The 14,073-nt window shown below is 44.8% G+C and overlaps 1 pseudogene; it reads left to right on the forward strand.

Annotated features, from left to right (window-relative positions):
* Positions 1–11,698: 11,698 nt before the first annotated feature.
* LOC130036714 (U2 small nuclear ribonucleoprotein B''-like) lies at positions 11,699–12,503 on the forward strand (annotated as a pseudogene).
* Positions 12,504–14,073: the final 1,570 nt, after the last annotated feature.

Genomic DNA, 14,073 nt, shown 5'->3' on the forward strand with positions numbered 1-14,073 from the left:
CCTTAGGTAATGGGGAACTGTGTGAGTGTGACCAGTCAAGAAGTGATGCGATGACAATCTGTAAACCAACTAACTGCTTGTCAGTCCTTAAATAGAGCTGTGTGAGAAATGTCATTTTTTCAATGTTTTCCCACTTCTGAGTCCCTGTCATCCAGACTGTTGAGATGGGCTCTCCCAATCAATTGAGGGCACCCACCGTTCTGGATTGGGGAAAGATCCCAGAGTCTTTCTACAATAGCAGAGAGCCTGCAAATCCCCAGGTCCAGGCATACTTAACACAGAGACGCCCAGTGTCCCTGTCCCTTTAAGTCAAGCCCTATGTTGCATGCTGTGCCTTGTCTTGGGGCGCAGGGAGCCCAGACTTCAGGTCCTGTCTTCCTCAGGAGTCAGGCAGTGTGGCGGTGCCTGTTCTCCAGACTAGCCACTGGCCACCCCCTGTCCAGATGTGTCCTCATCTCCTTGTCCTCATTCAAAGACCAACCCCACCCCCACTTCCCTCTTCAGGAGGCAAGAGCACTTTCTCATCCACAGGAGCAGGCAGGCACCAAGGATGGGGGTGAGAGTGTCCTACAGGTTCCATACTGGCTTTGGGCCAGCAACAGGAGAGCCCCGAGAAGCCTGGCTACAGGCCGCGTGTGGAAGGACTGGGGATGTTTGTGTGGCTACTTCCTGCTTCCTGTGCAGGGGCACTCAGAGAAAGACCAGGTGGAGGGACGTGGCCTGGCGGAGGGTTTCTGGGAGAACCAGCACAGTCCAAGGAGACCTGGGGAGAAGGGACCAGAGGACCCTGGCCAGGTTGCACCATTAAGGTTTGGGGTATGAGAAAGGGCTGAGTCTGAGGAAAGTGTCAGCTCAATGCGGTTTTGTCCCCAGGGTCCCTTTTTGCCATGACACTAGAGACAGTTTTGATGGTCCCACCTTGGGGTGGGGGTAGAGGTGGGAATGCTGTTGAGCCTCCCTCAGTGTAAACAGAGGCTGAGAGACTTGGCACCGGGGGCTCACATGGCTGACTGGGTAGTTTAACTCATAAACCCACTGTAAAGTGGGTTTCAGCTCCATTTCATAAAAGGGGATGTTGAGACAGGAAGGTGAGACAGGAAAATGAGTGGGTGCCATGTTGCTCAAGTGCTGAATGACTGACCTGACTGGAACCCAGAAAGGTTTGGTAAAGAAGCGTTTGGTTGTGGGCATTTATTAATGGAGCGAGGAAGACAGAAGGGGAGGGAATGAATTTGAAAGGCTGTGTCCAGTAATCGTAGACCTTGTTTAACAGAATGGTGTGCTGGAGTCTGCAGAGCACCAGGCCACGTCAATTGTGGTTGGAAAACAGTTTTTATCTGAAAAACATTCACAAAACCACCAAACAAGCAGAGAATTGGCTGCAAATAAATGAGGAGGGGGCAAAAAAAACCTAAAACCAGCTCCAAATCCTAGATCCTTTTCTCTCTCTTTTTCTTTCTCTTTCTTTCTTTCTTTCTTTCTTTCTTTCTTTCTTTCTTTCTTTCCTTCCTTCTTTCCACTAGTTTCTTCATTGTTCAAATTCCTTCCAGTGTCTTTTGTTGGTTCACTTGTTTTGTTTTACAAAAGCAGGCGGGCTCATCGAGGAAAACCAGAAAATTAGGTCAATCCAAAATAATGTTTGTTTGCTACAGAGCTTTGCATTGGCTTCCGTTCCACGGGTCTGATGCCATGTCCCTTTTCCACCCCTTTCTCTGCAGACATTTTTCTGGAAGCATCTTTCTTTGTTTTATTTACTTCTTTGTAGCACATTAACCTTGAAAGTGTTCGGGGTCACTCCTGGCTTTGTTCTCAGGCATTACTCTAGAGGTGCTCGGGGGACCAGCTATAGGGCCAGGGTTTAAATTGGGGCTTGCTGCAGGCAAGGCAAGTGCTTTTCCTTTTTTTTTTTTCTGGCCCCTCCTTCCTTCTTTCACTTTATCTCTCATTCCTGTTTTTGCTTTTTTCATTCTTAGCAGAAAGTAGGTTTAGATTGTACTTTCTGTTTTATAAACTTCCCTACTTCATCTAACCAATCCCCTATTTTTGAACATTCAGATTGTTTCTGATGTGTGCCGTCACAAACCTCTCGGCCCAGTAATGAAAAGGGACACAGGGCGACCACATACAGTACACACAGCTCACAGCCCTCGTGTCGAAGGACACCAGATACAAACGTGGACTGTGTTATTCCATTTATAGAATATTCTAAAACAAATGGGTAAAATGAAACCACAGTGCATAGAGATGCGTACACAGAAGGTAAAATTATATATAAAGGCTCCAAAGGATGTGATTATGGCAAAACCAGGTTCCTTTAGGGTGAAGATGGGAGCCGTGTTGGAAAGGGTGACTGGGGCCTGGCTACGTCCTGCTGCTTCTTATAAAAAATTAATTTTTTTAATGCAACAAAAGTCACAACTGTTGATACAGTTCTAGAGTTGAAATTGATTGGATAACAAGGCGCCAATATACAAAAAAGTATAGTTGAAGTGACTTCTGCACTTGTTTGTTCATTGCAAGCACTGTTTACAATAGCTAGAATCTGGAAAAAACCTGAATGCCCAAGAACAGATGACTGGTTAAAGAAACTTTGGTACATCTACACAATGGAGTACTATGTAGCTGTTAGAAAAGATGAAGTCATGAAATTTATATACAAGTGGTACTACATGGAAAGTATCATGCTAAGCAAAATGAGTCAGAAAGAGAGGGACAGACATAGACAGATTGCATTCATCTGGGGAACATAAAGTAACAAAATAGGAGACTAACACCCAAGAATAGCAGAGTACAAGGCCTAAGTACCAGGAGGTTTACGCCATGGCTTGGAGGCCAGCTGCACACGCTGGGGGGAAAGGCAGCTCAGATAGAGAAGGGAGCACCAAATAAAGGGTGTTGGGAGGATCCTCCCAGGATGAGAAATGCGTGCTAAGAGTAGACTCTAGACCGAACATGATTGCCACTCAGTGCCTCTTTTGCAAACCACAGCACCCAAAAGGAGAGAGAGAACAAGGGGGAATGCCCTGCCACAGAGGCACGATGGGATGGGGGGCGGGGGGAACGGGAGGTGGAGGGATACTGGGATCAGTGGTGGTGGACAATGGGCACTGGTGGAGGGATGGGTATTTGATCATTGTATAACTGAAACCCAAGGACAAAAATTTGTAAATCTACAACTGTATCTCATGGTATTTCACTAATAAAAATCTAAATTTAAAAAAAAGGCGCCAATATAAAACCAAGACACCTTTAAAAATCATTTATTTTTATTATTATTATTTTTTCTTTTGGGGCCACACCTGGCGATACACAGGGGTTACTCCTGGCTCTGCACTCAGGAACTACCCCTGGAACTAACCCTGGCGGTGCTCAGGGGACCACATGAGGTGCTGGGAATCAAACCCAGGTCATCTGCATGCTAGGCAAATGCCCTACCCACTGAGCTATTGCTCCAGCCCTAATCCTTTTTTGTTGTTGTTGTTGTTGTTATGTCCCATCATAGTAAGTCCTTGTCTGAGGACTTACTGAGCTGTTTGTTGCTCGTTGAGCCTTCTGTGTTATTGTTTTTGCTTGTTGTGTTCAGTTGGCTTCAATGTTGCTTTCCCATCTAATTTGTTGTGCTCTTTCTGGGATGTCAGTTTTGAGGAATTAGAGGTGTTGTGTGACTGTGAATGTGGCCGTCTGGTCGAGAGATTCGGTATCTATGGTCTGGGCCAATGAGTACACATGGCAGCAGATATGAGAGATCGGCATGGTGCTGGGGCTTCTGGAAGCAGGAGGGTAGGAGGATGCTTGGGTGAGGGGAGGCTTCCCATCCTGAATCCAAGAAGACCCTAGGGTTTTCAACCTGGGCACTGGGAAACTTGAAATTTTTTTTTGCAATTTGGTGTCTCTGCAGAGAATATTAGCTTAGTGTCTAATTAGTGGTGGAGTTGAGCCATTGGCATGGCAGCAGTGGTGGAGTGTGGGTATGGCTGCTGGGGCAAGTAGACAACCCGCCCCCTCCTCAGGGTGCTCCAGAATTTTCAGCAGATACTGGTGTATCCATGAATTTTAGCCGCTTGGCTCACATCTCCTCAGAGATTTAGCTCTGAATGGGTAGAGCGGGGCCAGTGGGTGAGTCCCACAGCAGCGGCTGTGGGAGGTGGATCGCAGTGTCCTGCTTTTTGACCAGGTGGTGGCTGTATGGGTGTTTGTAGTAATTCATTTAGCAGCTCATTAATTTTTGTTTTCTTTTACTATTTTATTATTTTCTTATTTATTTTAAATAATTTTTTATTTGAGTCAGCTCATTGATAGTTGATGCACTTTATTTTATTTTATTAAATTTATTATGATTTATTATTTATTTATTTATTAAATTTATTTTTTGCTTTTTGGGTCACACCCAGCAATGCACAGGTGTTACTCCTGACTCTGCATTCAGGAATTACTCCTGGCAGTGCTCAGGGGACCATATGGGATGCTGGGAATCGAACCCGGGTTGGCCTCATGCAAGGCAAATGCCCTACCCGCTGTGCTATTGCTCCAGTCCCAGTTGTTGCACTTTAAATAATGTAGATGCCATGACTTCCAATGGCGTTTCTATTAGTGCTTTAGGAACACAGTGTCTCTGCTCTGCATACCAACAGTGACAACTTCCCTTCACCACTGTTTCTGGGCCTTTTTTTTTTTTTTTTTTTTTTTTTTTACTTTGCTACCCCGAGCACTTAGCAGCCTCAGCTCTGTTCTCCTTGGTCACTGTTTATTCTCTTACTGTTCCGTTATACTCCACATATGGGAGAGATCATTTAGTATGTATCCTGTTTTTGACTCACTTTGCTTAGCATATCCTCCAGTTCTCACATTACAACCAGCTGTGAGATTTCATATTTTCTCATACTTGAGTAGTATTCCATGATTTAGACAAGTCTCAAGTTCTGTTTCCAGCCTCTGTCATTGAGCCCTTGGGTGGTTTCCAGATCTTGGCTCTGGCAAATAGATTGTCATAAACACAGATAAATAGCATTGTAGCACTGTCCTCCCGTCGTTCATCGATTTGCTTGAGCGGGCACCAGTAACGTCTCACAACAAATTGGGAGACTTGTTGTTACTGCTTTTGGCTTATCAAATACGTCACGGGTAGCTTGCAGGCTAGATACTCTCGGTAGCTTGCCGGGTTCTTCGAGAGGGGTGGAGGAATCAAACTCGGATCAGTCACGTGCAAGGCAAACACCCTACCCACTGTGCTCTCGATCCAGCCCTTGTTAGACAAATATCTTTTCAAATTGATGTTTCTGTGTTCTTGGGGGAGATGTCCAGAAAGGGAATCCCTAGGTCATATGGAAACTCTATTCCTAATTTTTGGAGAAGTGTCAAGGCCGTTTTCCATGGGGGCTGGATTTGATGGCATCTCCACATTCCCACCAGCTGTGGGAAGGCCCCTTCTTCACCACATTCCCGCAGGCACTGGTCGTTTTTGTCCTTTTTGGCATGGCTGCACTCAGTGTGAGATGGTCTCTCGTCATTTTGTTTTGCATTTCCCTGATAATCAATGATGATGAGCCCGTTTTTATGCCCATTAGCCAATGATGTTTGATGCACATTTAGCCACATGCATGATTTACATGACAATTAAACAGAATTAAAATGGTTGGCTAAAATATTATCTAGGAATTCAAAACAGAGGGTAACCTTTCTAAAATGAAAGCAAAAACTTGACAAGCACAAAAGGATGAATGCTATCTCCATGTTACATCGAAATTCTGATTAAAATTTTCTTTTTAAAAATTTTTCACTTATTTTTATCTTTTAATTAACATTTTCATGATGGGGGGAGGACAGCAAGCAGATAGCTCGAACAACTACATGCAGGTTTGGTTCCCAAGCCACATGGTCCCCGGCATGAGCACCAAACTTGGAGTAGACACCATAGACTAGAGGGTATAGCCTCCTACAATGCTCCAGTTAAAAAAATTGGGGCAGAGAATGCCTCAATGGCTTGTCTGGCAAGTGCCAGGATGTGGATTTCAGCCCTAGAACTGACATGAACAGGCCAGTCCTACTGTTCGTGGTCCCTTCACAGAACCAACTGGAAGAAGGGAGAGGACTTCATGGACAGAGCACATGCTTTTCATGTGGGAGCCCCAGGGTCCGACCCCAGCGTGGAGGATGGAGATACCCACCTCCACCATTTTGTAGCAGGTAAGGCCTTGTCTTGTGCCCTGTTGACCTGGGTTTGCTCCCCAGCACCCCCACCTGGTTCCCCATGCACCACCCAGAGTGATCCCAGAACTAAGAGCCAGGATAAGCCCTGAGCACTGCCGGGTGTGGCCCCACACCAAAACCAATATCCTGAGTGGTCACCAGCACCACTAGGTGTGGAGGTAAACCAAAAGCTGGGAAGGTGGCTTCCAGTGTTTCATGATAAACTCAAACTAGCAAATCCAACCCCCTGGTAGCACCGCCTGCAAGGTGTGTGTGTGTGTGTGTGTGTGTGTCATGTGTTCATGCAGTGGGGAATCCCCTGCATGAACCTGGAAGATGGCTTAATGAGCTCCTCTAGCAAGAGTGAGCTTGTGAAATTTTTAAAAATTTATTTATTTTTGCTGTTTGGGTTACACCCGGCAATGCACAGGTGTTACTCCTGGCAATGCTTGAGAGACCATATGGGATGCTGGGAATTGAACTCGAGTCAGCCATGTGCAAGGCAAACGCCCTCCCCACTGTGCTATGGCTCCAACTCTGAGCTTGTGAATTTAATGATACTGCGCCTGGGCCAAGAAGATCCCAACGCCCCACAATCTGGAACCCGTGCGGGTAAGTAAAATACCTTTTGTTTTTGTTTGGGGGCTACACCCAGCGATGCTCAGGAATTACTGTTGGATGCTGGAGATCGAACCTAGGTGGGTCGCGAGCAAGGCAAATGCCCTACCCCACTGTACTATGGCGCCAGCTCCTAAATTACATTTCAATTGAGGTCCCTTTCCTGCCAGCATGAGGCCCCGAGTTCAGTCCCTGGTGCCCACCACGTCTGCTGCGCGGAGTGCTAGCGCCCCACGTGGTGCCTCCCTTGGTTGCCGTTGCACCTCAGACAGGTAGGCGCTACACCCGAACTCAAGCGTGCGACCCCCAGCGTGCGACCCCCCCATGGGGCAACCCCCAGTGGGCGCCCCAAAGAAAAGTGATACACCCCAATCCCACCCCTCCTCAACTCCCGACACACAGGTCCACCCACTTCCCCACACCCCTGTCCGCAGCACCGCAAATCAAGTGCAACCCTCGGTAGGCGCTAACCCGAGAGCGGGCAACCCCTGGCGGCCGCCTGAAAGCTCGCAACCTGGGTCAGCAGCGCTGGATCCCGCGCCTAAGCTTGGCGGGGTTCGCCCTGGACACCCCCAAGTACCGTGGAGAGAACCCAGGTCATCACTAGCCCTGCAGGCCCGAGCAGCATCGCAATGAACTTCGAAAACGCCTAAGACAAAAATGGTTACTGAAAAGTAATGCTGCGAATGACAATTTATCCAACTTGTCCTTTTTAGTTGAATTTGTTTTGCCCCAACTTGTCCTCACCTACATTGCTTTTATTTATTATTATGGGCTGGGGGGCCACACTTCGCGGTGCATAGGGCTAACTCCCGGCTGTGGGCACAGAGATCTCTTTTTGGTAGTCTTGGTGGGCCAGATGGGGTGCTGAAGTTCAGATCCAGATTGTGTGCAAGGCTTACCTGTTGTTCTAGATATCCATGGCTGCAGCCCAACCTGGCTACATTGTTTTGAGCTATATATGTGTAACACTGTAGCACTGTCCTGTTGTTCACTGATTTGCTCCAGCAGGCACCAGTAACATCTTCATTGTGAGACTTGTTGTTACTGTTTTTGTCATATTGGATACCCACAGGGAACTTGCCAGGCTCTGCAGTGGGGGCGGGATACTCTCGGTAGGTTTCAGGCTCTCCAAGAGGGATGGAGGAATCGAACCCACGTGCAAGGCAGATGCCCTACCCACTGTGCTATCAAGAAAAAAATAAATAACTATGTATGTAGTCCCCATACATACATAGTTTACATACATACATACATACAAGTCTTCTCCTTTTGTTACTGTTGTGGTCACAGTAAGAGTCACAGGACTTGGTGGCTTCGAACCCATGAGTACTTTGTTAATAAAATACTAAAATTTGAAAATTGTTTACTTCTTAACAATCCACCACTGGGACAGAGAGACGGTGCAGTGGACTGGAGAGCATGCTTTGCATGTGGGAACTCTAGGTTCCATGCCTAGAACCACATGGTTCCCTGAGCACTGGCTGAGACAGGAGTAGCCCCTGAGAGCTGAAAGGTGTGGCCTTCAAACAAAACAAACTAATAGGTGATGTGAGAACAGCATTCTTCTTCCATTGAGAGCCAATGCAGATCCTTTTTTTCCCCTTTCCATCTTGATTTTAATTATTTTCTTTGCAATACACATTTTTAATTGAATCACCACGAGACATACAGTTACAAAATTGTTCATGATTGAGTTTTGGTCATACAATATTCCAAAACCCAATTTCACCAGTGCTCCTTTCCTGTCACCAAATTGTTCCTGATTGAGTTTCAGTCATACTATATTCCAAAACCCAACTTCACCAGTGCTCCTTTTCTATCACCAAAGTCCCCAGTTTCCTTCCCCTTGCCCACCCCCCCCACAGCCTGCCTCGATGGCAGACACTTCTCTCTATCTCTCTCTCTCTTTCTCTCTCTCTCTCCTTTTAGGCACTGTGGTTTGAAATACTGTTACTGAGGCAGTATCATGGATATCACGTTACCTACTTCCAGCATTCAGTTTTTGTCCAGAGTGATCATTTCCAACTATCATGGTCAGAGTGGTCCCTTGTCTGTTTAAATGACACTCCCCCTCCCCATTTGTGGCAAGATTCTTACCATAGACCAGTTCTCCTGGACTTTGTTTCTACTGTCTTTGGGTATGATTCATATATTAGGATTTTTAAAAATACCTCTCAAATGAGAGCAATCATTCTATGTCTGTCCCTCTCCCTCTGACTCATTTCACTCAGCACAATGTACTCTCCATGTGCATCCATGATAAGCAAATTTCATAACTTTAGTTTTTCTAAGAGCTGTGCAGTGTTCCATTGTGTAGATGTACTACAAAGCAGTAGTAATTAAAACAGCCTGGTTTTAGAATAAAGACAGGCCCCCCCAGATCAATGGAAAAGAATCAAATATCCTGAGATAGACCCTCAGGTATATTATCAATTAATCTTCAATAAAGTAGCAAGATCTATGAAGTGGAGCAAGGGAAGCTTCTTCAACAAGTGGTGTTAGAAAAGCTTTTTAGTGCCATACAAAAAAAAAGTAAACTCAGACATCTTTTTAAGACTATGCACAAAAATCAAATCAAAATGGATTAAAGACTTTGATATCAGACCTGGATCCATAAAGGTCATGGAAGAAAACCTAGACAAAACTCTCCATGACATTGAAGCAAAAGGCACCTTTAATGACAAAAAACCACTGACCATCAAGTGGAAGCAAAGGTAAACAAATGGGACTACATTAAACTAAGAAACTTCTGCACTTCAAAGGAAACAATGACCAGAATACAAAGACAGCCATGGAATGATAAAAATTATTTATCCAACACTCATCCTATAAGGGGTTAATATATAAGATATATAGGCACTGGTAGGACTTTACAAGAAAACAAAAGACAATCCATCAAAAAGTGGAGAGAAGAGTTGAACAGAAACTCTCTCAAGGAAGAAATATGGCCAAAAGGCACATGAAAAAGTGCTCTACGTTGTTAATCAGGGATATGCAAATTGAAACAACAATGAAATATTATCTCATGCCACAGAGACTGGCACACATCAAAAAGAACATGAGTGCTGACACAGACGTGGGGAGAAAGGGACTTTCAATCACTGCTGCTGGTAATGCTGATTGGTCCAGCCTTTCTGAAAAACTATACAGATATTCTTGAAAAAACTAGAAATTGAGCTTCCATAGACCCAGAAATACTATTCTTGTAAATATACCCTAGGGACCCAAAAACACAAAACAGAGAAGTTATCTGCACTTCTATGTTCATTGCAGCACTATTCACAGTAACCAGAATCTGGAAACAACCCAAGTACCTAAGAACAGATAAGTGGATGAAGAAACTATGGAACATCTACACAATGCCAGTGCAGATCTTTAACTGGGGAGAGAGGTTGGCGTGCCTGCTTCTAACAGGTGACTCAGACCCAGGTCAGTTGTGTGCCACTCCGGTCTCTGTTGAAAGTCCAGGAGGAGCCTGGTTCTTGAGACAGACAGACAGACAGACAGACAGACAGACAGATAGAATTACCTCAGCCCTGAGACCAGTAGCCTCTGTTCTTCAGAAAGCTTTTTTCCACATCTTTTTTAAAATTTAAGTTTGTTTTTATAGTTGTTCACGATGATTTATTAACTTCAATATTCCAACACCAATCCCACCACCATTACACCTTCCCACCTCCATTATTTTCAATTTTACCAACTACCACCCAAACCTGCCCCAATAGCAAGCACCAAATATTTTGCATTGCTTGTTATAAAAAATTCACTAAAAATGGTCAAAAATTTCTATAGAAGAAAGTATGTGAAAATTGTTGTATCTCACCCTGGAGCAACTAAGTCCTTTTATAAGAGATCACTACTGTGTTGTTACAGGTTAAGCCTTGTGTGCTAATATTTCCTTGATCGAGATTGGTTGCCTTCTACTTTACATTCCATCCAATGTGGTGTGCTACTCCTAGTATATCAGTGGTGAAGAGTGTGAGATGTCATGTGGCCACATTTGCGGCCAAGCACTCCAGAAATTCTAAAATTTTAAAAGGCAAGTTACAGCTGGAGTTAATTTTTTTTTAAACTGGATGATGACTTTGGGGTCTGGAAGCATCTCTGTAGCTTGTTGCTCTCTTTAGAGATTTATTTATGAGTCGCTGGATCATGAATGGTTAATGAGTTTATTATGGCACCAGAGGCAGTTTATTTCTTTCCACGTCTTAAAGTCACCTTCCATCTGCACTCTCACTTCAGGTGACCCCACCTCACTTAGTCAGCCCTACTTCCTCTTGTAAATGGAGAGGTCAGAGCACATTTTTATTGTACCAGGGTGGGGCATCTATTGACTGCAACCTTATTTTCTACAAAGGAGAGATAAAATAGATTTCAAAATCACGTTTACTGCTAATATTATTATCATTTTCTTTGGGGTCATACCCAATGGTGTTCAGGGGCTAATCCTAGATTTGAATTTGGGGTTTCTACCCACCGTGCTTGGGGGACCATGTACCAGGAATAGAGCCGAACCTCTGTAAAGCATGTGTTCAGCCTGTTGAGGTATCTCTGGCCCCTAAATAAAATATATTTTAAAAGGATCCATTTCATCATTCTCTCTCTCTCTCTCTCGTCATAGAATGTTTCAACACCCATCCTTTTATCAGTGCATATTTCCCACCACCAACTTTCTCCCTTCCTTCTCATCCTCCCTCTCTCCTTCCTTCCTTCCTTCCTTCCTTCCTTCCTTCCTTCCTTCCTTCCTTCCTTCCCCTTTTTGCAGTTGCAAGGGTTGAACCCAGGGCCTCACACACACAAGGCAAGTGTTTACATGAGCTCATCCCTGGCCAAAAAACTTAAAGACAAACTTGGCTATGGTGTTCTCTGTTTGAACAGTTTGACTCAAAACATGGATATCAAACCAAATGATACACATTATATCAATAATATGAACGATAAAATTAAAGAAGTTTTGTCACATGGTGGTGTGGTTTTAAAGATCATAGAGATGAGGGGACAGGTCTTAATTTTATTTAGGGAACTTGGTGCATCCACTAATGCCTTCAGGCAGTTACAAGAAGATTTTCATTTTATGGTAAACCTGTGCAAATCCAGTATGCAAACATAGATTCTAATACAATATCTAAGATGTGTGGCACTTTCGCTGACAAAAGAAAAAAGCAGAAAACCAAAACTGTGAAATAGAGACAACTGCAAAATAAGCCTGGCTAGTAAAACCAAATTCAGCTAATAACTAAGGATCAAATCCTCAGGTCTCAATTATCCTCCAAACTATATTTTATTTCCTAATAATTTGCCAGACTAATGAGATATTGATATCCTATCTATTTTATCAATTCCCTGGTTTTAAGAAAGTGCCTTGTTCCCTGGGAGATGAGGCATGGCTTTGGTTTAATTTGAAAATGACAGTCAGGGGCTGGAGCGATAGCATAGCAGGTAGGGCATTTGCCTTGCATGTGGCCGGCCCGGGTTCGATTCCCAGCATCCCATATGGTTCCCCAAGCACCGCCAGGAGTAATTCCTGAGTGCATGAGCCAGGAGTAATTCCTGTGCATTACCAGGGTGTGACCCAAAAAAGCAAAAAAAAAAAAAAAAAAAAAAGTGACAGTCAGTGTGGAGCTGCCAGGAATGCCTTAAAGGGACTTAGGATCACACCATATCATGCAATGAAGATCACCTATACCAAAAAATAACTTTTGAGAGAGTTATCGTTAAAGGACTTGGTGTTATTTATAGTTTATATATGTGTTTATATAAATATATGTATAAATGTGTGTACATATATATACATATATATATAATCTGGCCATTGTAATGATTCAGGGTGGAGGGGAAATTTTTTTAAGTGGGGGGTACCTACACTCAGTGGTGATCAGGGCTTACTCCTGACTCTGTGCTCAGAAATCACTCCTGGCAGTCTTGGGGGACCATATGGGATGCTGGGGATTGAACCTGGGTCACCTGTGTGCAAAGCAAGCACCTTACATGTTGCTCGTGGAGGGGAAAGGAAAGGGAATTTTTTGTGAAGGATTAAAATGACCTTCAGGGTCAGGTGAATGAGACCAGTTGTAGTTACTGGTTTTGGCATATCGAATACACAGCTGATAGCTTGCCAGGCTCTTCCGTGCGGGCGGAATACTCTCGGTAGCTTGCCAGTCTTTCCGAGAGGTATAGAGGCTTTTGGGGTGACCTCTAATCACCCTTGTAGGTGATTAGAACGGGATCGGACCACCGTCTCCTTTGTGCAAAATTCTACTTCACAGAGCGGGGAGAAAGGGCTGCAAAGTTCAAAAAGAGAACTCCCAGAACGACCACCAACTGGGAACTCTTTGGTACTATTGCGGCAACATGGGAAGATGCCATTGTTGACAACATTGACGAGGAATACGATCGACTGGTTCAGCACCTCCATGAATGTGCGAGGAACGCCAAGAGAGAGATAGCCACAAAAAGTCGCCTATCTTCGAAAACTCTTGAGCTAATTCGCCAGCGTGGTTTGGCGCATGCCTCAGGCAACCGCAAGCTAACGTCCGAGCTTGCAAAGCAGTGCAGAGATGCGATCAAGGAAGACCTCAAAGAGAGAAGAGCAGAAGTACTGGTAGATGCGGCAGAAGCCGGGAAAAGTATTCGTAACGCCCGCCTGTCCTTCGCCAACTATAAGACCAAGATGACTGCCCTCCGACGTCCTGATGGATCCATCACATCCTCCAGAACGGCAATGGAGAAGATTATCCATGACTTCTACTCAAATCTCTTCGATAGCCATGTCCACTTGCCGACATACCAAATTCCACAGGATGGGTATGTCGTTCCCAACGTTCTCCCTTCCGAAATCCGACACGCCATTTCGTCAGTAAAGAAGCAAACAGCACCCGGCCCAGACAAGGTCAGACCTGAACACCTGAAGAACCTGCCGTCAGTACTCATCAATACACTGGCTCGGCTCTTCACTCGCTACCTGTCTGAATGCAAGGTTCCATCTCAATGGAAAACCAGCAGAACCGTACTACTGTTCAAGAAGGGAGACATCCATGACATTGGCAACTATCGCCCGATCTGCCTATTGTCTGTCATCTACAAGTTGTTCACTCGAGTCATCCTGAATAGGATTGGCAGAACACTAGATGAAGGACAACCATGTGAGCAAGCAGGGTTCCGCAAAGGATTCAGCACCATCGACCATATCCACACGATAACCAAGCTCATTGAGGTTTCTCGGGAGTTCAAGATGCCGCTCTGCTTAACGTTCATTGATTTAAAGAA

This window comes from Sorex fumeus, unplaced genomic scaffold, assembly GCF_029834395.1.
Source record: "Sorex fumeus unplaced genomic scaffold, SorFum_2.1 ptg000006l, whole genome shotgun sequence".
Taxonomy (NCBI): Eukaryota; Metazoa; Chordata; class Mammalia; order Eulipotyphla; family Soricidae; genus Sorex; species Sorex fumeus.